This window comes from Cynocephalus volans, chromosome 17, assembly GCF_027409185.1.
Source record: "Cynocephalus volans isolate mCynVol1 chromosome 17, mCynVol1.pri, whole genome shotgun sequence".
Taxonomy (NCBI): Eukaryota; Metazoa; Chordata; class Mammalia; order Dermoptera; family Cynocephalidae; genus Cynocephalus; species Cynocephalus volans.
In genome coordinates this window covers 33,746,249-33,768,971 of record NC_084476.1, presented here as the reverse complement: position 1 = coordinate 33,768,971, position 22,723 = coordinate 33,746,249, and positions in this window count along the sequence as shown.

Below are 22,723 nucleotides of genomic sequence, written 5' to 3'. Positions count from 1 at the left end.
GAAGGAAGAACAAAAAGTTTCATTTATTCAATCATATATTCATTTAGTCAGTATATATTTACTGAGAAAATTATATAATTAACATTATGCTAAGCTCTCCAGGTACTGATATATATAAAATCCATGGCTTCTGAGAAATATCAATGCACATGAGGCAGACTGCACTCATTTTAGTACTGTTGCCTGGTAATATGTTAGGCAAAGTCTAGTGAGGATAAGTTGGTGGGAGGCCACATCATAGCAATCCCTGAAGGCTATTGTAAGAGGCTGGGACTTTAATGAGGAGCCATTGAAGAACTTCAAGCAGGTGAGTAACACCGTTTTCAAAAGAGCATTGTAGAAAATTGATTTTAGGGTGACAGGAATAAAAGCAGGAGGATCAGATAGAAGTCTGTTGTAATAGCAAGTTAAAGAAATAAATAGAAGTTTAAACTATGGAAAGAGTATGAGGAATGGAGAAGAAGGCTGTTCTTCCTCTCTATGCCTAATACACCTTCCATAGTTCAGGCAAAAACAACATTAGAAATAAAATCAATAGTATTTGGTTTCTAATTAAATTTAGGGAGTGAAAAATGAATATCACATAATATCACATGAGATGATGTCACTAAATAAATTTCAGGTGGGAGAGTAGATCTGTTGGGAAGATAATAAACATATTTTTAGACATATTGAATTTGAGTTCCCTGTGGGACATCAGAGATAGATACCTAGAGTACAGTTCCGAAGGAAGTTCTAAATTGAGGAGAAAGGTAGATTAGATAGATGCCCGTTGGTCTTCAATGTTTACGTGGCAGATAAAACCATTGTTTCATAAGATCACCCAGGAGTACTATTTAGAGTGAGGTTAGAAGGCTGAGCAAGGGAAGGCCATGAAGGACAGAGTGAAGAAATGGTCAGAGAAATGGTAGAAGCAGTGGAGCGAGTTTTCATTATGACCAAGGAAGTTTCAACAAAGAGGATGTGTTCAACAGTGTTGAATGACAGTATTCAAAATTTCTGGCTATAAAAACAGCAGTTTCACATGGTTCACTCTAATAACAAAGAAGTCCAATAAGTCAGGAAAAAATTGTTTTTTGATTATTAGATCATTGGAGACTGTTTTTCCTATAAACATGGGGGATACAACAAAATTACTCTAGGTTAAATAAATGGAGTGGTAATGTGGTACAAGCAAAAATTTGCAGGAGATAGTAATGTACAAGAGTGGATGGCAGTATCTGTCCCATCCTTCAGCATACATGTGGGTCCTGGGATTCTGTCTGAGTTTCAGGTTTTATACTATAGAGTTGAAAGTGGGAGGGAAGAGGACTAATTCATTGCTTCAGGATGAATAGAAAATAAAATCCAAAGCTCAACTCATGAGTTTGGGACAGGTAAAATACTAAGTCCGAGAAAATAGGAAAAGTTTAAAAGCCAGAACCTAAGAAAATATTTACAGCCGTCAATCAGCAGTACAAGATAGGTAGGCAGTCAACTTTTCCATGAAGTTGAAGAATTAGTGGCAAAAAGCCTTTTTCCTGGGTAAAGGGTGTGTAGTTCAGGATGCTTAGCTAGTCAAGAAAATTTGCCATAAATGGAAGCAGGGTCAAGGAATGATTTTTTTTTTTTAGTTTTTCTTTTTTTTTGTTTTTCCTGCTATGGGAGATCATTGAGCATTTGTATGGGATTAAAAATTAATTATTTGAAAGGGAAGGGAAGATCAATGGATATAGACCATAGAGGGAACCAGGTGAGAATGAGGTCAAGGGCAATGACTAAGCAATTCCTTTTGTAAAGGAGAAGAGATATTTCTTCTGAGATAGAAAGATGTGAGGTACATATGTGTATTAAAATACATTTGAGGGCCGAGCCCGTGGCGCACTCGGGAGAGTGCGGAGCTGGGAGTGCAGCGACGCTCCCGCCGCGGGTTCGGATCCTATATAGGAATGGCCGGTGCACTCACTGGCTGAGTGCTGGTCACGAAAAAGACAAAAAAAAAAAAAAAAAAAAGTACATTTGAGGTTGTGGAGGTAGAAAGTTGTTATAGATCGTGCTTTTCACCTTATGTTTTTCTGTAAAGTTGGAGAACAGATTACTGTTGAGAACAAAGGTTTATCCTTTGTTGAGTAAGGGGCTTGAATATAGTTTTATATTCTTGGAATAGAATTGCAGTCTGTGGAAGATATTTATGAGCAAGTAAAAAATAATTTATTAATGGGCATCTTGGAGTGCTCTGTTTGATGTTGGACACCATGGATTTGTAATGACACAAGCCTTTATAGTTGTGTATTTTTTTTCAGCTTTACTACATATTTCAAGTGGCGAAGGTAGACTTTATAATTATTCTAGTGTTGGGATTTTAGGTGATGCAATAAAAGTACTAGAGTATCCAGGGTTTATTAATTTTTTTTTCAGAAAACCACACATCAAGTGTATATTGACTATGAAAGATAACCCTATATAGAGATGATATAATGGTAGAAAATGAGGAGAAAAATAGGCTAGAAATCTCAAAGAGATTTAAGTAATAAGGTAGATAAAGTACCAGTAGATGCAATGAGGTTGAGATCATCATTGAAGTTCAATATTTCAAAGGTTGAACTGTTTTAGGTGATGACAAGAATGGATGACCAGATTGAGGAGGACTTGAATGAAGATCATTTGAGTTGAGGTTAAAAAATTATCAGGTCAGGGCCTATTCTTATGAGATTTCAAATCAACCAGATTGATGGCAGAATTGGGATGGATACATGGAATGTATCATGGTATGTGTCTTCAAAGAATGTGGAGTAGTGATCTTGAGCTTTGTAAATATCAGAGACAAAGAGGAACCAGTATTGCTCAATGAAATAGGAGCTGAGATTTAAATGAGGGTATGAAAGTAATCATAGAAAACAGGTTTAGGAAAAGAGGGGAATCCTATCTCACTTTCTGATTTGGAGGTCCATGGAGAGTGAGAGAATGGTTCAGTTTTATTGGAGATAACTCCTGATGGAGTTGGGTTTTCCAGGGAGAGCCTGGTTTCTGTGAAGGCCAACAAATTAATAAATAATTTAGAGATTAACTAAATTCCACAACATGCAGAATAAAGGTTAGATAGCATTGAGCAGTGTGGGGATGAGAATAGGGCACAACGAGATGTAGAGAGGGGCTTGCAGTTTGGAAGATTATCAGAGTTGACAGATATCTAAAGAATTGGGTTGTTAATTGCCTTGCTGGTTTAAACATGTCTCTAAAAAAGAGTTTCAGGGCCGAGCCCGTGGTGCACTCAGGAGAGTGCAGCGCTGGGAGTGCGGCGACGCTCCTGCCGTGGGTTCGGATCCTATACAGGAATGGCCGGTGCACTCACTGGTTGAGTGCCGGTCACGAAAAAGACAAAAAAATAAAATAAAATAAAATAAAATAAAATAAAATAAAATAAAATAAAATAAAATAAAATAAAATAAAATAAAATAAAATAAAATAAAAAAGAGCTTCAATGTTGATAAAAACTGAGACTGCAGAAGCCTGGCAAAAAACAAAAAACTGCCAGCAGCTAGGTCTGAATTGTAGGTGCAGTAGGGCAGAGCTGGAACAGACCTCAGGTGGTTAAGGACTCTGTCTGTAGGTGGTGAAGCTAATACAGGATCAGATGCCAAGTGGCCAGAGAGGCAGTGAGAATAGTACAGTAATAACCCCAGGTGATAAGAGGCCCCCTATATGCTTACATATACTTCACAAACATACACAGAGATATCTTTTAATTTATAAAATAACTTTTAATTACTTTGGTACTTCATTAAATGTAAATTTATATATCCTCACTTTAGTCATTGAATTTTCAAGCTAGAAGGGTAGAAAATGTTCTTATGTCTTGGCAGCTGTGTATAGTGATTAACAAAAATGAAAATGGGAAAAGCGAAAATACTCATCAGTGGCCTAATCCACATCATATGAAAAGCCTGATTTGCTTGAACTTTTCTTCTGTTAAGTGCGGTATTCTGTTTTTTATATTGGCTTTTGTACATAACAAAGAACATCTACGGTAGAATTGATACTCATAGCACAAGGAGTTTTATTGCCTTGTTCAAATGGGGAGCTGACCTGCCCTGACTTTTTTCACAGGGCATGACGATAATTGGTAGAGGGGTGTGGTGGCAGGTTTACCCAGATGGTCACCTGCACAGAGAACAGCTTTCCTATTAAAGTTAATCCATCCATGAAGGACCTTTGAGTGTGCTGCTTCTGCAGGGTGGGTACTCTGCTGATGCAATCTGCTCAAACCCCAAATGAAGAAACGCTTGGGTTATTTTTAATTCAAAGCAAGCAAAGGGGTGATAAGCAACTGCCTGTACAATTGGAGCATATGCTCTCTGAGCATATATTCTCTTTCTGCTTTGAGACCAGATGCTATATCCTAGTAATTCCCAAACCTGGCTGATCTTCAGAATCATCAAGGGAGCTTTTGAAAATACCAGTATCCAGGCCTCCTACTCAGATATTTTGATTCATTATATCCTGGGTTTGGTATAGAAAACTGCTTTTGAAATATGTGCCAGATAAAACTTTCAGGTTTGGGGATCACTGCTCTATATCAATTGTTCACAACCTTGGTATGGGATTGGGGTATGGAGAGAAACTCTCCATATAATTCAGACACAATACACTCTCCTAAGCCCCTAACCCTCAAATGGCAATCATTGCTGTAGACCATTTATTAGACTTAGACCACTTATTATTTATCTACCCAATGAGAATGCTTTGAGATTACACTGTCTACAAAAGTGTAAAAGGCTAAATTGGAAAATGCTTGATTCTTTGATAAGATGCAAAACTGGTGCCACAATCTTCCCTCCCACACATACCCTTTTTAGGGTTAAGGCACTACATACTTCCTAACCTATATGCTCTCAAGTCACATGCGCCAGGCTTAAAGTTCAATCCTCTTCATCAGGAAATTACTCTAAATACTTTAAACTAACACCAGTGACTGATCTTTCCCCCAAAGTAGAATGGCGCATAAAAAAACAGGAACAAGCCACTCACCAACAGGGCTGTCCGTAAGGGCAGTGTTCAGGTGTAAGAGGCCTAGTGCTATGTTTGTAATATTCTTTAATAAGTGATTAGTTCAAGAGCATGCTGGACAAGGAGAGGAGAGACCACAAGTTGGAGTTTGGGGATAAAACAAAGGTTCAAGGTCTTGGAGCAAAAAATGAAGAATAGAGTGGCTGAGTTTTGGCCCAATAATTTGTAGTGGTTGCACCAAATGCAAGAGCAAGTAACAGAATGGCCAGAAATGAACCAGGATATCGTAAGGTGAGAAGGGCATTCAAGAATTTTGCTTACACATATCACAGAACTATTTCTAAACACTACTCAGCAGGTTTCTTGGACTAGGTTAAGGATTCATGAATGACTCATTAAAGATGGTGAAGAGTCTTGCTATGCAACCTAATTATGTATTTTGCCACTTATTTTCTTCCCCATGAAATGATCACATGGAGATCTCAGGTATCTTCTACAGTGGGTATCTGTTGTTTTCGTCTGCCAAGCATTGATCTCCCCTTGTTTAGTAAAGGCACTCTGATTTTCTTTGAGGAATTACTCCTTCTTGGGTAGACACATTAGTCATTCTGTCAAACTTAGTGTGTAAGAAACATAAGCCTTTAGAAGAATGCTCATAATAATCACTTGAAAGAGTGAATCTGAGTAAACATATTTGAAATAGTTGTAGGAGATAGGTGCTAAAATATGCTTAAAAATTACAAGTAGCAAGGGAACAGAGAGGAAGAGTGGAACAAGAGAGAAAGAAAGAAGAAAGAGAGAAAATCTTACAGGATCTTGGAATTTCCTGGTAAGAAAAAGCTAAAGACACATACCAAAAATTAAAACTATTTGACCTAAGGGATAACTTATTCTAAAATTTAATGTTTATTTGTTTCAGTTCTTGCCTCTATGATTTAAAGGCAGAGAAGAGTCAAGGAAGTATATAATAAATTCTCTATCTAGTAACTGTCTATGAATTAAAATGAACATGTAAATGAGAAGAAGTGAAAATGCCTTGGAGGTCCCGCATAAAGGTTTTTATTTTATTTTATTTATTTTATTATTAGCTCAATCTGGTACTGGTTGTTTTAATTCTTCTTCAAAGGCTCGGAAAAACTCCATACAATCACTAAGTATGAAAATTCTGGAGCTAGTCTCAACTTGGAGAGGTAACAAGAAGACCAAGGTAACATACTGGGAAGAAGAGATTGCCTGGTGGGTGATAAGGAATGTGGCCCAGCTACACTAGTTAACTCATTCCTCATCCTACTTGACTGAGCTGTCACTGAATTAATAACTTGTAGCAGGAGTCTTAGCTTGAGGCTATGCCATGCCCATTTTCCAGGGTTCAGACATACCTGTACATGTCTGAAGAATTAGCAAGAAACCTAAAAGATACTTATTGACATGCAAGATTAATAACCCACTTGGGAGAGAATTCGTCTTACAGTGTGCCTCAATGAACTTGGTGGTTTGGAGGGGAGAGATTTTGTGTCAACTCTTGTGGGGTCACTGAGTCTACTTACTTTCTGACCGTGGCTGTGCACTAGAAAAATAGAGAGATACATGCACATGGTAGAAAAATTGTTATACAAAAAACCCAAAACCAAAAAACAAACAAAAACCTCAATAAAAGACTAAACTGTGAGCAGAACAGCTTTACTAATTTTTCCAAAATGTGTAACACAAATAGGAGAGAGGAATTCTCACCGCCTTGACCACAACCCACAGAGCACCAGTCCATTTCAGTGATGTAAGAAGTGTATCTGTGGCAGCAAAGCCTTAAAGGAGACAGCCATGGTGTCAAGCAGAGACATCTTGACATGGCAAGGAGTTTTGCATTCAGCAGCAGCAGTAGTAGTGTATTTAGCAAAATTACAGTTAGTTCCTGGAGAAGACATCTGTGCCCAGAGCAGGGGTGGTGTCTAGTATGCATGGCTGAACTCAGCAGGAGACAAAGCTATGTCTACCACAGTCACCCATCCTGAAGAGGAACAGCAGGACATGGTGGAGGTAGAGGTATTGTCCTGTGGATGGACTTCAAACCAGCTGAGACAATATTAATGCTTACACTGTCAGAGCAGTTTCTGTATATGGCTTACGGGCAGAAACAAGCACACACACACACACACACACACACACACACTTTGATATTTATAGAATTAATTTCTATTCTGCTTCTAACTTGCACTCCTATTACAAAGTAAATTTTAGTTTCTAAGAGTATTGAAAGGCAAAATTCCCCATCCACCCATTAAAATTAAATGCTGGTGTTAAAACCATTTAGACAAACAGTTGTCAGCAAGGATGGGTATGACGCTCCAACAACAATGAAGCAAGCTGTTCTCTCATTCCCTCTTTTCCTAGAGCAATGAATTCACATAATGCCGTTTTGACATTGTAGAGACAAGTCTATTAAAATATGAATTATGGTTACTTTGTCTCTTATGTTGGTCCATTTAGCATAATAGTTGCAATTGACCTAAATAGCAGATAGTACGTTTTATTCTAAGTGTTTGAAATTAAAAGAGATTGAATGATTTTCTTGCATATATCATTGTTGAAGCTTTTGTTACACTCTGAATTAATACAAATAGCTGTTATAACACAACTGAATGCACCTGGCATGATTGATCCCAAGCTGTATTTTCATGATCGGGCATTTCTATCCATGTAACTGAAACTAAGTAATGATTTTAATGTTTCAAAATTAGAATGGTTTAAAAATCAAGCTTGCAGAAATACAAACAATATAGCAGGCAAGGTAAGAGGGTGTGGTAATCCGTAAAATAAGAATTTACCATCTTTCTGAAAGGTGTTTTAGCAGTGTATATCAAAAGCCATAAAATTTACATACACTTTGATCCAGCAATTCCCCTTCTAAAATATATTCTAAAGAGAAAGTCAAGGATGTGCACAAGGATTTAGTTAAATTCTGTTTATTACAACGTTATATAGTCAAAAAGCGGAAATAACCTAAATATCTAATAATAGAGACTTGGAATTATAATATTGTATATATCCATAAAATAAAAGATTAAACAAATATTAAATTCATTTGATGATACTTTTTAATTTCACAGTAAAATGCAAATATGGAAAATCACACCAAATATGTATACTGGAATGAGTTATTTTAAATTGAATACCCACGTAGAGGTGCACCTCAGGAAGCCTCCACATGCCCCATTCCAATCACAGCCCCTGTCTTCATAAATAACAAGTATTCTGAACTTTGTAGCAATTGCCTTCTTGTGTCTTTATTGGTTGTGTCACCTGAGTGTTCATTCTTAGACACTATAGTTTAGTCTTGTTCACTAACATAAACAAAAATACAAAGCAACTTCGATTTGTCTTTTATCTCTTGTAATCTACAGATTTTTCTTGCATCTTGCATTTCTTTTTTTTTTTTTTCTTAAAATTTACATGTGGAAGACCCTGAAACCATTTTGACCTTTAGAGTTTTCCATAGTCTGGATTTTGTAGGTTGTATGTTCATGGTGCACTTCAACTTGTTTTTCTTTCTGTCCTCTGTATTTCTTGCAATCCGGCAGCTGGAGAGACAGTAGCTTGTCCCATCCCTTTGGTGAAGCCGTAGGGAGTGGTATGTTCTTTTATTAATAGTTCATAGCATTAGATAGTTTCACATTTTATGATGCTAATAGTTTCGATGATCACACTTAGAACTGTTAATTATTTGGGGTTGTAAATTAGTCACATTCTAATTCTATAAATCATTTTTAATTAATTGAGAAACTATTATAAAGCCATGATTTACCTTATCTACTATTTGATTACCGAGTGATACTATTCCTAGAGTAAAGGCAGGATTATTCCCATTATTGCCAGTTTTCAAGATTACCATCTATTCTATCTTTTATGTTTATGTAGTCCTATACATAGTTTAAGAAACTATGTATTTAACAATCAAAGTGCCAGTGTTTTTCTAGTCATTTGATTATCTGAAGCTCCTTCTATAATGGATTCCTCAGGAGGGTCTCATGAGAAAAATCAATTGTTCTTTGCATGTTAGTAACAGTTCGCCTGTGACTTTTATAATTGAAAGTTAGTTTTGCTGGATATAAATCATTAGCTTACATTTTCTTTCCTTGAGTTTTTAAAATATGTGTTTACATTTTCTTTTGCCATAAAACACTGTGTTGAAAACTCAAATGACTATATAATTTTCTCTCCTAATATGTCATGTACTTATTTGTTTCCCTAAATGCCCAATGATTTTGTTTTCTTCTTTTTCTTTTTTTTCTTTTTAGTCTGGGAATTTTACTAGGATATCTTATTGCTGTTTATCATTCTGCGTTGATATTTTCCAGTATATGGTATGTTCATCAATTCATTTTTTACTTTAGAAAACTTTTCTGGAATTATGCTTTTTATCATTTGCCATTTCTTTGCATTGAATTGGTTTTCATCTTCCATGGCTCCTATCTTAAATATTTGTCACTTTATCTCAAACAACTTCTATCACTGTTTCTCTTTTTGGTTTAAAAAATACCCTCCTTTTCACCTTTGATATTTTCATTAAATCATTCATTCATTCTTAATAATTATTCATTCTTGTGTTTCTTTTTTAAAGTCATTTTCTAAAAATTATTATTTTTAATTTTTTAATTTTTAATTTATATTTTTTATATTTAATTTTATTTTTTATTGGTTATGAATATTCATGAGATACAAAGCTGATTGTCCCCCCTTGTGCCCATAATGTGAAGGCCAGATCCATACTGGCAGCATACCCATTGCCACAAATTGCGATTGTACCCCGTGTCCCCCACCCAATTATCCCAAATTCCCTCCCCCTCCCCCTTTCCCCACTCCACTTTGTATCCCTAGGTTTGCTCTCTGCCTCTGCAAGTCCAACACACCACTGCGGTCTTTCTTTCCTTCCTTCTTTCTCTCTTAGCTCCCACTTATGAGCGAGCACATGTTGTATTTATTCCTCTGTGCTTTGCTAATTTCACTCAACATAAGTTTCTCTAAGCTCATCCATGTTGTTATTTCTAATTCCATCCTGAATTCTGAACACTTGTAAGTTTTTCTTTCTAAAATTTATTTCTTATTTTTTAAATGGACAGATAGAATTGTATTTATTTACTGTGTACAACAGGATGTTTTGAAGTAAATATACATTGTGGACTGACTAAATATAGCTAATTAACATATGCATTACCTCATATAGTTATCATTTGTCTGGTGAGAACACTTCACACCCACGGTCTTTACTTTAGAAAACTTTTCTGGAATTATACTTTTCAAAATACAGTATATTATTAACTGTAGTTACCATGCTGTACAGCGGACTGCTTAAACTTATTTCTCCTATCTAACCAAAATTTTCATCCTTTCCCCAATATTTTCTCAGCACCCCTCCTGCTCTATCACCTCCGCCCCTGTTAATCACCACCATACTCTCTACTTTTATGAGATTAACTTTTTTAGATTCCACATATGAATGAGATCATGTGGTGTTTGTCTTTCTGTGCCTGAATTATTTCAGTTAACATAATGTCCTTCAGGTTTATCTATGTTGTCACAAATATCAGGATTTCCTTCTTTTTTCATGGCTGAATAGTATTCCATTGTGTATATATGACATTTTCTTTATCCATTCATTGTTGATGGACACTTAGGTTGATTTCAAAGCTTGGCTATTGTGAATAATGCTGCAATAAACACGGGAGTGCACATATATCTTACTGATTGCATTTCCTTTGGATATGTACCCAGGAAATGGGATTGCTGGATCATATGATAGTTTTATTTTTAATTTTTTGAGGAACCTCCACATTGTTTTTCCTAGTGGCTGTACTAATTTACATTCCCACCAACAGTGTGAAAGTGTTCCTTTTTCTCCACATCCTGCCAATACTTCTTATCTTTTGCCTTTTTGATCACAGTCATTCTGTAAAGTATGAGGTGATATATCATTATGGTACTGATTTACATTTTCATGATGGTTAGTGATATTGAACATTTTTTCATATACCTGTTGGCTATTTGTATGTCTTCTTTTGAGAAATGTCTATTCAGATTCTTTGACCATTTTTTAATTGTGTTATTTGTTTTCTTTCTATTGAGTTGAGTTCCTTACATATTTTGTATACTAACCCCTTCTCCGATATGTAGTTTGCACATATTTTCTCCCATTCTATAGGTTATTTCTACATTTTGAGATTTCCCCATTCTGATTGCTATAGTTCATTTGTATTTTGCATTTTTTAATGCTAAAATTGTTCTATATTTGCTATTCCTGCTAAATGAGTAGATTTTGGATGTTCTTACCATAAAAACAAACACACAAAATTACTATGTACATAAGTTAATTTGCTTCACTATTGTAACCATTTTTCTATTCATAAGTATCTCCTTGTATACCTTAAATACACACAAGAAAATTTATTTTAAAAATTGGTCAAAATTGAGCACAGCACAAAGTTTTACTGACAAAAAAGGAAGGAAAAAGTTCTAATGTTACATAAATGAGTACTTATGGCTTCGGATAAATTTTATGTTGGCAGCAGCATTTTACATAAACTTATAAATATCTCCAACTATTTAGAAAGAAGTGAAAATAATGTGACCTAGAAAATTTTATAATATTCCTGGTTATGGTGAAGATATTGGTGTTAAACGTAAAATGTGTGAATAAACGTATTTTATGAGAATAAAGTTAGATATCTATATTTCTGAAATAATATATTTCATGTACTATGTGATTTCGAATATGTATATAAATAAAATCATATGCGAAATGTATTAAGTAAAACCTATTATTCATATCTTTTCAAGTTTTTATATTCAAGTTGGCCAAAATCAAAGTTACTTGGCCCTTGTCATTGGTAAAATGAGGATGTTATAAGTGTCAGAAAATTTATTTGTAATTTCTGATCACCCATATTAGTTATTTGTTTGTTACTTTCTTTCATGGCAATGATCATGTCTTATTTATCTTCACCATCCTCACAAAAAATTCAGTAAAATGAGTTGATACAAACTACACGTTTGTGTTTATCTGAGTGTTGTCTTTTTCATTATGTGGTTTGACAGTCAGCTTGAGTTTTGTTCACACATGAAGATCATTAAGTCTCTGTTGCTCTTATTTATTTATGTTTCCTATGGTCCCTTCATGCCCATATCACTTATACTTTTTTATAATACTCTTCTGAAATAGCCTTCTTCACTCTTATCTTTGCTTTGCAGGTTCTGTTGATATTTTTTGTTAAATTTTCGTTTAACTATTTAATGTTATTTAAGAAATAGTTTTCATAAAAACAAACCATCCAACAAAAGTTGTTTTATTTTTCTGCAAGGGAAGTTTATAGGAGGGTACTTCAAAAAGTTCATGAAAAGATTTGTATTATCTTCCTATTCTATTTTTCCACAAATTTTCTGAAGTACTCTCCTATTTCTACAGTGGTCTTCAACTACAGTATTACAACTAACTTTTTAATTATTTTTAGTAGCACAGCATACTATTTGTCTGGAATCCAAGAGATTAATTTTTGGTGGGTTAATTTATTATGAGGGATCTTCAAAATATTCATGGAAAATGCATGTTATGAAAAACTATTCATGGATTTTTGCACCAAAATAAACTTGTACTAACTTGCTATAATACGTCTGAACAGGATCTAGTTTGAGGTACTAAGAACGATAAGAAGCCAGTTTGAAAAGAGCCCCACTCAGAGCAGCATGAGCTCTGCTAAAGTCAAGCTTATGGTGAAGCTTGGGTGGAAGAATGGTGAAATCATTGACACCCTAGGAAAAGTTTATGGGGACAGTGCCCCAAATAAATCAGAATTTTACCAATGGATAACTAGGGATGAAACAGTGTTGAAGATGAAGCCCACAGCAGCAGACCATCCATGACAATTTGTGAGGAAAAAAATTAATTTTGTTTGTGCCCCAATTGAAGAGGACCAACAATTAACAGCAGAAACAATAGCCAACACCATAAACACCTCAAATGGTTCAGCTTACACAGTTTTGACTGAAAAATTAAAGTTGAGCAAACTTTCTGCTCTGGGTGTCAAAACTGTTGTGCCTAGATCAGCTCTAGTCAAGAGCAGAACTTTTAATGGAAATGTTAAACAAACGGGATCAAGATCCTGAAGCATTTCTTCAAAGAACTGTAACAGGAGATGAGACATGGCTTTACCAGTATTTTCCTGAAGACAAAGCACAATCAAAGCCTTAAAGCCATGGCTACCAAGAGGTGGAAGTGGTCCAGTCACAGCCAAAGCAGACCAGTCAAGAGCAAAGGCCACGGCAACAGTTTTTCAGGATGCTCAAAGCATTTTGCTTGTTGACTTTCTGGAGGGCCAAAGAATGATAACATTTGCTTATTTGAAGAGTGTTTTAAGAAATTAGCCAAAGCTTCAGCAGAAAAATTCCCCTGGAAATCTTCACCGGAGAGTTTTTCTCCACCACGACAATGCTTTTGCTCATTCCGTTCATCAAACAAGGGCAGTTTTTTGAGAGCTTCCATAAGAAATCATTAGGCTTCCACTTTCCAGTCCTAATTTGGCTCCTTCTGAATTCTCTTTGTTTCCGAATCTTAGGAGATCTTTAAAAGTAGTCACCCATTTGCTTTTAGTTAATAATGTCAAAAAGACTGTATTGACATGGTTAAATTCCCAAGACCCTCAGTTCTTTAGAGATGAACTAAATGCATGTATCATCACTTACACAAGTGTGTTGAACTTGATGGAGCTAATATTATATTTTTTATTTTTACCTTTTAATTCCATTTTTTCATGAACTTTCTGAAGTCCCCTTGTGCATATACTGCAATATAGTGGATAAATTCTTATTCTCTTAAATATATTTCCAAGAGATTTAATTTATTCTTCAAAATGAAATATAAGCACAATAATTTCTGTTTAAAAAAACAGATGTATAGCTTATCCGAGCAATTATAAGGTATTGTATGAACTGTTAAGGATGACCTTGTAAAACCATTATAAAGCCATGCATTTTAGTTTATGGTGAAAGTTCTTTCTCACTGATGAAGAGAGGCAGACAGACAGTGATGATAAACTACTTTATCTGCTTCATATCTACACTTTACAGCTGGTGAAAGAAAAAACAAACAAACTTAAGAAGTGAGGGATGGTTTTATGAACCCAATAACATTTAACCTGGAAAAAAATATACAGTGGGCTAGAGTCAATTAGGAATCAATTGAAGGAGATACTGAGACAGCAATGAACTAATAGTTGGTATTATAGAACTAATTCTTGGTTAGACAGCATTCTTGAGACCACAGAGTATAGAAATTGAAACAATTAATTGATCATTTTCCATGTAAAGAGTTAAGATCTTTCTGCAACCCCTGTATATCTAAAAACTGTTTTTCTTGTGGTATCTACATACCAAGTGTTGTAAGTCTCTGGCCTAAAGCACCTGTTTTTCTGGCTAAACCTAAAACCAGGGAACATATTCTGCCAATTTACTTAAAATGTTTCTTTTCCTTGGTGAGTTTGAGCTTGTAGAATCTATTTTTCCTGTGTTTTCTTACCATAGGCCATTTATTTCTGAGAATGAATAATAGAACATTTGCCTTCCACACAGCCTGTTCTTGTTTATTTGTTCCTTTTCCTTAGAAATAATTTAAGTGCCTGTAATGTATAAACCCTCTGCTAACTGCAGCAAATTAAGCTTTCTCTCTTTTCAGTTGTTTTAAATTTTTTTTTATGGTGATCTTACTTTAGTACCATCAATATCCAGAGCCGATCTACCTATTAATTTCAATTACACAAGATACATATAAAAAGTAGAGTAGAATAAAATATCTACAAAAAATACAACAGTAAGAAAACACATCACCTAATTTTCAAAAAATAGGCAAAGATTTAAATAGACAACTGAGTAAAGGACAATATATGGAAGGCAAGAACATGAAAATGTTTTGCTATCATCAACCATTAGGGAAATGCAAAATAAAACCACATCATAAGATATCACTACAAATCTATTAAAATGGCTAAAACTTAAAAAATGATAGTACCCAGTGTGAGTAAGTTTGTAGAGAAAATGGGACTCTCATGCATTATTAGTGGTAATGCAAAATGTTACAGACTCTCTGGAAAACCATTTGGTATTTCTTTTATAAAATTAAATATGTGTTTACCATATGTTCTAGAAATCTTATTCCTAGGTATTTACTCCAGAGAAATGAAAACTTATATTCACACACAATCTTTACATAAACGTTTATAGAAGCCTCATTAATAATTTCCAAAAACTGAAAACAACTCAAATGTGCTTCAATAGATGAATGGATAAACAAACTGTGGCATATCCATATAATTAAATGCTAATCAGCAATAAAAAGAGATAAAATATCGATACCCATAACAACTTGGTTGAATTTCAAAATCTTATGCTAAGTGGAAGAAACCAGTCTTGAAAACTTACATGTTGTATGATTCCATGTACAAAACATTCTGGAAAAGGCAATATTATAGTGATAGAGAAAAGATCAGTGATTGCCAGAGATGGGGAGTTGGTGTGAGTACAAAGGGATAGTATAAGAGTCTTTTGGGCTGTTGAAAGTATTCTGCATCTTGACTGTATTGATAATACATGAATCTATGTATGTATAAAAAATCATAGAAGTGTACATAAAAAGTCAATTTCATTGTATGATAAAAAGTTAGATTTTCTCCTATGTTATCTTCTAGGAGTTTAATACTTTTGTGTTTAATATTTAGGTCTCTGATCCATTGTCTATGTATTTTAATTAATTGACAAATAAAAATTGTGTATATCATGTACAACACAACATTTTGAAATATGCATGTATTGTCGAATGGCATACATATCATTTTTTTCTGTATGTTGAGAATACTTAAAATATACTGTCTTAGTAATTTTCAAAATACATATAAATACACTGTTGTTGACTATAGTCAATTTTGACTTAATTTCTGTGAGGGATGTGAGGTCTGTGTCTAGAATCTAGATGACCTTTGGTTTAGTGATGATTTTTTAGATGCAACGCCAAAGGCATGATATATGAAAGAAAGAATTGATAAGCTTGTCTTCCTTATAATAAAAAAAAATTCTTCTCTGTGAAAGATGCTGTCAAGAGAATGAAAAGACAAGTCACATATTAGGAAAAAATATTTGCAACAAACATATCTGCAAAAGGACTATTATCCAAGATATACAAAGAACTCTTAAAACTCAACAATAAGAAAACAAACAACCCAATTAAAAAATGGGTTGAAGACCTTAATAGACACCTCACCAAAGAGACTATACAGATGGCAAATAAGTTACGAGAAGATGCTCTACATGATATGTCATCAGGGAAATGTAAATTAAAATGACAGTGAGATACCACCTCAGACCTATTGTAATGACCAGAATTCAGAACACTGTCAACCCTAAATGCTGACAAAAATATGGAGCAACTGGAACTCTCATTCCTTGCTCATGGGAATTCAAAACGGTGCAGCCACTTCGGAGTACAGTTTGGCTTTTTCTTACAAAACTAAACATACTCTTACCGTATGATCTACCAACCCTCTCCTTGGTATTTACCCAAAGGAGCTGAAAACTTATGACCACACAAAAATCTGCATACAATGTTTATAGCAGCTTTGTTCATAATTTATAAAACCTAGAAGCAACCAAGATGTCCTTCAGTAGGTGAAAGAATAAACTGTGGTACATTCAGACAGTGGAATATTATTCAGTGCTAAAAAGAAATGAGTTATCAAGTCATGAAAAGACATGGAGCAAACTTAAATGCATATTACTAAGTGAAAGAAGGTCTGAAAAGGCTACATACTGTAAGATTCTAACTGTGTGAAGTTCTGGAAAAGGCAAAACTATGGAGACAGGAAAAACACCAACGTTTTCCAGAGCTGAGCAGGGAGGAAGGGATGCAGTGGTTGAGCAAGAGGATTTTTAGGGCAGTGGAAGTGCTCTGTATGATACCATAATGGTGGATTCATGTCATTATACATGTCAAATGTATAATGACATGTATAATTCATGTCATTATACATTTGTCCAAATCCATAGAATGCACAACACCAAGAGTGAAGCCTAATGAAAACTATGGACTTTGAAAGATAATCATGTATCAATATAGACTCATCAATTGCAATAAATGTACCTCTCTGGTAGAGGATGTTGATAACGGGGTAGGCTGTGCATGTGTGGGAGGCAAGGAGTATGTGTTACCTTCCTCCTAATTTTGCTGTGAACCTAAAACTGCTCTAGAAATAAAGTCTATTAACATTTAAAAATTTAATTACAAATTAAACAAGTAATAATATATGACCCCTCAGGGCTCAAGCTATGTGGATGAACTATATTTTTTGAATAGTGTGAACCTTCTTAAAAGTATCTTATGGCAATTTACAAGGATGACTTTATACTGGAGAGAGCTAGAGATTCAGACCTTCTGGGAATTATTGGATGTCAACTCTGAATGTACTCTAACCACTAGAAATCAGAAGTCCTCTTTGGTTCATAGGAAGGCCCTTTGGAGGTCAGAGATTGGATGGAGTTTCAGCCCAATTTTTTCCTCATGGTGTTGTGTAGAACAAAGGATCATACTGTAGTTATTTCTCTATTTTCAGAATATATAATATTAATAGATGTACTGCAGAATTCATCCATTGATTTCTGACTGATGGAGCAAGGGCCACTTACTCCACAATGTCATTATCTTCACTGATCATTATTATATCACGAACTAACCAGAGTCAACCTCCGCGGTGGCCTTTCAACCCGAATTTTTATATCTTCAGCCATATGACATTGAGGAGATAAAAGCTGTGGTCCCTTGCTTTCTCTTTGGGTTCTACGCCTTGCATCTGATCAGAGTATCACCTTATGGGAAATAATAGAGAAGGTCAGGCTCACTTCAATGTGTTTCTTTTTTTTTTTTCTTTTTCTTTTTTGGGATCTTATATCTTCAAGTTCTGAAGGTCATGATTGCTTTCCAATGCTAAGACCTCAAAGAGCTTGGGAACTTTTAAAAAAAGTCATCTTTTATAACTTGTTCCTGGCAGGTTGGTTGAGGAATTTTAAAATGCCAATAAAATTACTTTTTGTTATAGAAGAAATCAGCTGTGCATCTGTTCTCATCGGATGATTATCATAAGATGCTATGTGAATATCACATGGATGCCCTAAATCCACTGAGCATTGGCTGGGTTGCCTCCCCATGCTGTGACTGCCATCTCACTAGCTCTGTAGGCTCCCCAGATCTTGCCAGTATTTGCCTGCAAGCTGCCAGTTTTGAATGGGACCAGAGCAAGAAAAGGCTCAAAGCAGGTCCAGGCTGTAGTACAAGCTGCCCTGCCACTTGGGTCTTTATGTCTCAGCACACCCAAATATATTGGAAAGGTCTGTGGCAAACAGAGATGCTGTATAGAGTCTCTGACAATCACTAATAAAATCTCTAATGTTTTGGAATAGGCTGTGTCTTCTCCTGCAGACAATATACTCTCCATTTGCAAGCAGCTGAACATTTGGAGCATCTGAAAGACTGAACACATGATTATTGGGTACAAAATTACTTTTTGAGTCAAGCTAATCACCACGAAATTTGTCTTTTACTAATTCACTGAAACTTACAGTTTGACATGTACTATAGCATTCCACTGTAAAATAGAAATACCATATAGGAGTCAGTGCCCAGGCAAATGCAAAAGGTTCCAGGAAATGGTACAAGCAGGCGAAGCTTCCCATGGCACCTGCTCCCATTGCTTTACAGCCTCTCCCTCAACCCACATCTTATGAGGAATTCCTTATCATGTATTAATGAGGAGGAAAAGTGCAAGCCTGGATTACAAATGACTTCGTATGTTTTGCAGGCATCTGCCAGAAGTGGATTGTTGCTGTCTTACATTCATATTCAAGAATGGCCCCTCAAAGAGTTGATTCCCAGTGGGCATATTTCTGGGTCACATTTGGTTGCTCACATGAAAAGAATGATTAACTGTGTGCATTACTCTGCTTTGTGGGGAAATTGTTAATGGTTTGACTGACTGGTGAGGAACTTGTAAATATCAAAAAAAAAAAAAAGAAAGAAAGAAAATTGGTGACAAAAAGGTCCTAAAGAGAAGTATGTGGATGGACCTCTCACATTGGGCATATTCATATCCTATATAAATGCCACCAGAAGACATTTATTACTAGAGGAGCATCTTAATAGCTAGGTACAAGTGATAAATTGTTTTGTGGATGTCAGCTTCCCATGCCCCCAGACTTCTGATGCTTGCTCAATGGGTCTCTATACAAAGTGATCACAGCGGCAGAGTTTAAGGCTGTAGAAGTTGCTACCAGTGCCCCTTCAGTAGCCTTGAGCCCTACCTTTTCAGTAGGGCTTCAAACTGCCAGCATCTACATCTGTCCCTAAGCAGTTTCTGCTGGCCACTCTTCTCCATATATGCACCAGAACAGAATTGCCTAGGAATGAATACCAGTAGGAGCAGACTTCAAACAATGACTGCTGGGAGTTAGAAATACCTCATCTCCTTCATATTAAGATGGGTCCATTCTGAGGTGTGTGTTTTACACCTTTTCTCAGAGTTTCCCCTTCAATTAAGCTCCATTTGCCCATTGTGGTAGCTGGCTTAGTAGCTCAGCCCTCCATGGCTGCCTTCTTTTCTCTGTGTCACCTCATCATTCCACTGCTTGTTTTTCCTACACCTCCCACGTAAGCTGCCTGCATTACAACCATTTTATTAATATCTGGATATTAATTCAGTGGAACTGAAGCTGTTTTGGCTACTACTACATCTGAGTGTCCATGTTTCCACAGCAAAGTTCAAGGCTAAATACATAATATGTCATTGTTTCCTGTGAATTCCAATGAGCTCCCTTGTAATGATAATTACATTAGACTCTGTTCATCATAGAAGAGATGGTGACACATCCTCACTGAGTAAAAAGATATTCCTGGTAGATATTCGCTGTCTAAACATAAAACTCTTCTGATCAGCACCATATTTAGACTTTATAAAATATGTTACTCATTGGCATGATATCTCAGAAAACGATGTCTTTTACCAAGAATTATAGCAGTGGCTTACAACCACCCAATTCATTAGTCTTACTCTGTACTCCACTAATAAGTTATATTGCTATTATAGAGGAATGAGTTGTTGAAGACTTAGTTATGGCATCAGCTGGGAGTAATAATATCATGAGATAGGGATATTATTGTAAAAGGCTCAGTATATGTCTTAGATCAGTGACCAGTTACCTCCTAGCCAGAATGCACAGGTTAGAAACCAAGGAAGGAAAACATATGTGACTACTCTAAATAAAATACTTAATAAACTACTTGAAGATATTTGGTGCTTGCTCAACATTTTTGGGCATTGGTCAGTTTAACATGTACTGTGTATGAGGGAGGATTTTTTCCACCAGAGAACATAGTCATGGCTCTATTTCTTGCCTCATTGTATAACAGAAACCATGTTTCCACTTGGCTATTGGAGTCATGCACACTGACTCCTTTAACCATTTTATTAGTATCTGAATGGGTGGTAGAGTAGATAGTTGTGATTAACTTAGACTTCATGATCAGCTACAGAAGCAGGTACTGAAAGACACGTGTTTTATGTTACTTTTTTCCTCTCCACCTACCTTTCTCACATTGGCTTATAAACAGCATTGCTGGCAATTAGTAATTTTGGTTTCAGATAAAAATTTGACCAAAACAAAATGATCTCATGAGAATAGTTGATAATTTTTGTGTCCCCTATTTTGTGAATACTGAATTTCACTTGGAAAAAGGACAATAGATTAATCTTAGGAGCAGAAATAGTAATGACACACTGGACATTATCTGCTATTTTCCCCAAACTACCCACACATTTGTAGAAAAATTTTAAAAACTCTTCTCATATGCACAGTTTGAGTGTGCACTTGCCATCTATTTCCTGCTTGGAACTTGATAAACACACTGTTTGAAGTCATACTTTCAGAGGAAGAATGTGTGTAGGTTACATAAAAACTCCCATTGAGATATAGCACAGTTCACTGCATTGGTTCAATATTTTTCAATATTTTTTTTATTTCTCAAAATTATCACCATAATTTTGTAACCCCCTACCCCCTTTTTTAAACAGAAAATTGTTTATTGAAATCTACTACAGAGATCATTTTGTTTTTGGTACAAGTTCCTTAGGAATCTCTTATATTTTGCTAGATTAAAGATACATTAAGAACAAGTTTTATGTCTTATATGGATGTTCATAAATGCATATAATACAGTATTATATAGTTGGTAAGCACTAAATAAACATTTATGACAGAGATTGCATTTATCCTTAAAACATATTTGGCATATTAGGAAGAACAAACCTCACAGTAATGAACTTGACAGTTCCTCCCCTTAGTGTAGAATGCTTTGGTTTTGAACAAAAGAACCAGCTCAGGGAACATCTCCACGGTTTAGAAGCACTGCCACACTGGCAGAGAGTATCTTTGTCCAAGTGATGTGAACATTACAGCCTGCAGTAGTCATTAAAAAATTTGAAAGATGATGAATGCATTTTACCAATAAAGCTTATTTAAATATTCAGAGAAATAATGAAGATTTCAGTATACAAAGAACTTCACATGGTTTGATGCATTTCTTCTCTTTATTTAGTCATTTATTTTAGTCTAGTACCCAGAGTATAGTAAATACACCCTAGGAAAATGGAATGTCACAGCCCTTCCAAACTTGGTTCCCTGTTGGTTTGATATAATTCCACTAGGCTTTTTTTTTATTCAAACATAATGATAATACATATTTGTGGGGTAGAGAGTTGACTATCAGTATTCATGTACAATATCTAATGATCAAATCAGGATAGTTGGCATATTCATCATTCCTCTCTCTCTCTCTCTCCCCCCCATCTCTCTCTCTCTCTCTCTCTCCCCGTCTCTCTCTCTCTCTCTCTCTCCACCCCTCCCACTATGAGTAAGGACATGTAGTATGTCTCTTTCTGTGTGTGGCTTATTTCACTAACATATTTTCTCCATCCATGTTGATGCAAATGGCAGAATTTTATTTTTTTTTTATGTCTGAGTAGTATTCTACTGTATATATATACCACATTTTCTTTATCCAGTTATTTGTTGATAGACAGTTAGGTTGGTCTCAAATCTTGGCTGTTTTAAATAGAGATGTGATAAACATGGGAGTGAAAGTATCCCTCCAACAATATGATTTCCAGTCCTTTGGGTATATATCCAGTAGGGATTGCTGGGTCATATGGTAGTTCTATCTGTAGTTGTTTGAAAAATCTCCATGCTGTTTTCCATAAAAGCTGCATGAATTGACAGTCCCACCAAGAGTGTAGAACAGTTCCACTTTCTTTCCATCCTTGTCAGCTTTTGTCATTCTCTGCCTTTTTGATAATAGCCAATCTAACTGGGGTGAAATGATATCTCAATGTGATTTTGATTTGCATTTCCTTGATAATTAGTGATATTGAGCATGTTTCTGTATCTATTAGCCATTTGTATGTCTTCCTTTGAGAAATGCCTATTCAGCTCCTTTGCCCATTTTTTTGATCAGGTTATTTATTTATTTATTTATAACTGTTGTTTGAGTTCCTTGTATATTCTGGATATTGATTCCTTGTTGGATGCAGAGTTTGCAAATATTTTCTCCCATTCCATTGTCTTTTCACTCTGTTGATTGTTTCTGTCGCTGTGCAGAAGCTTTTGA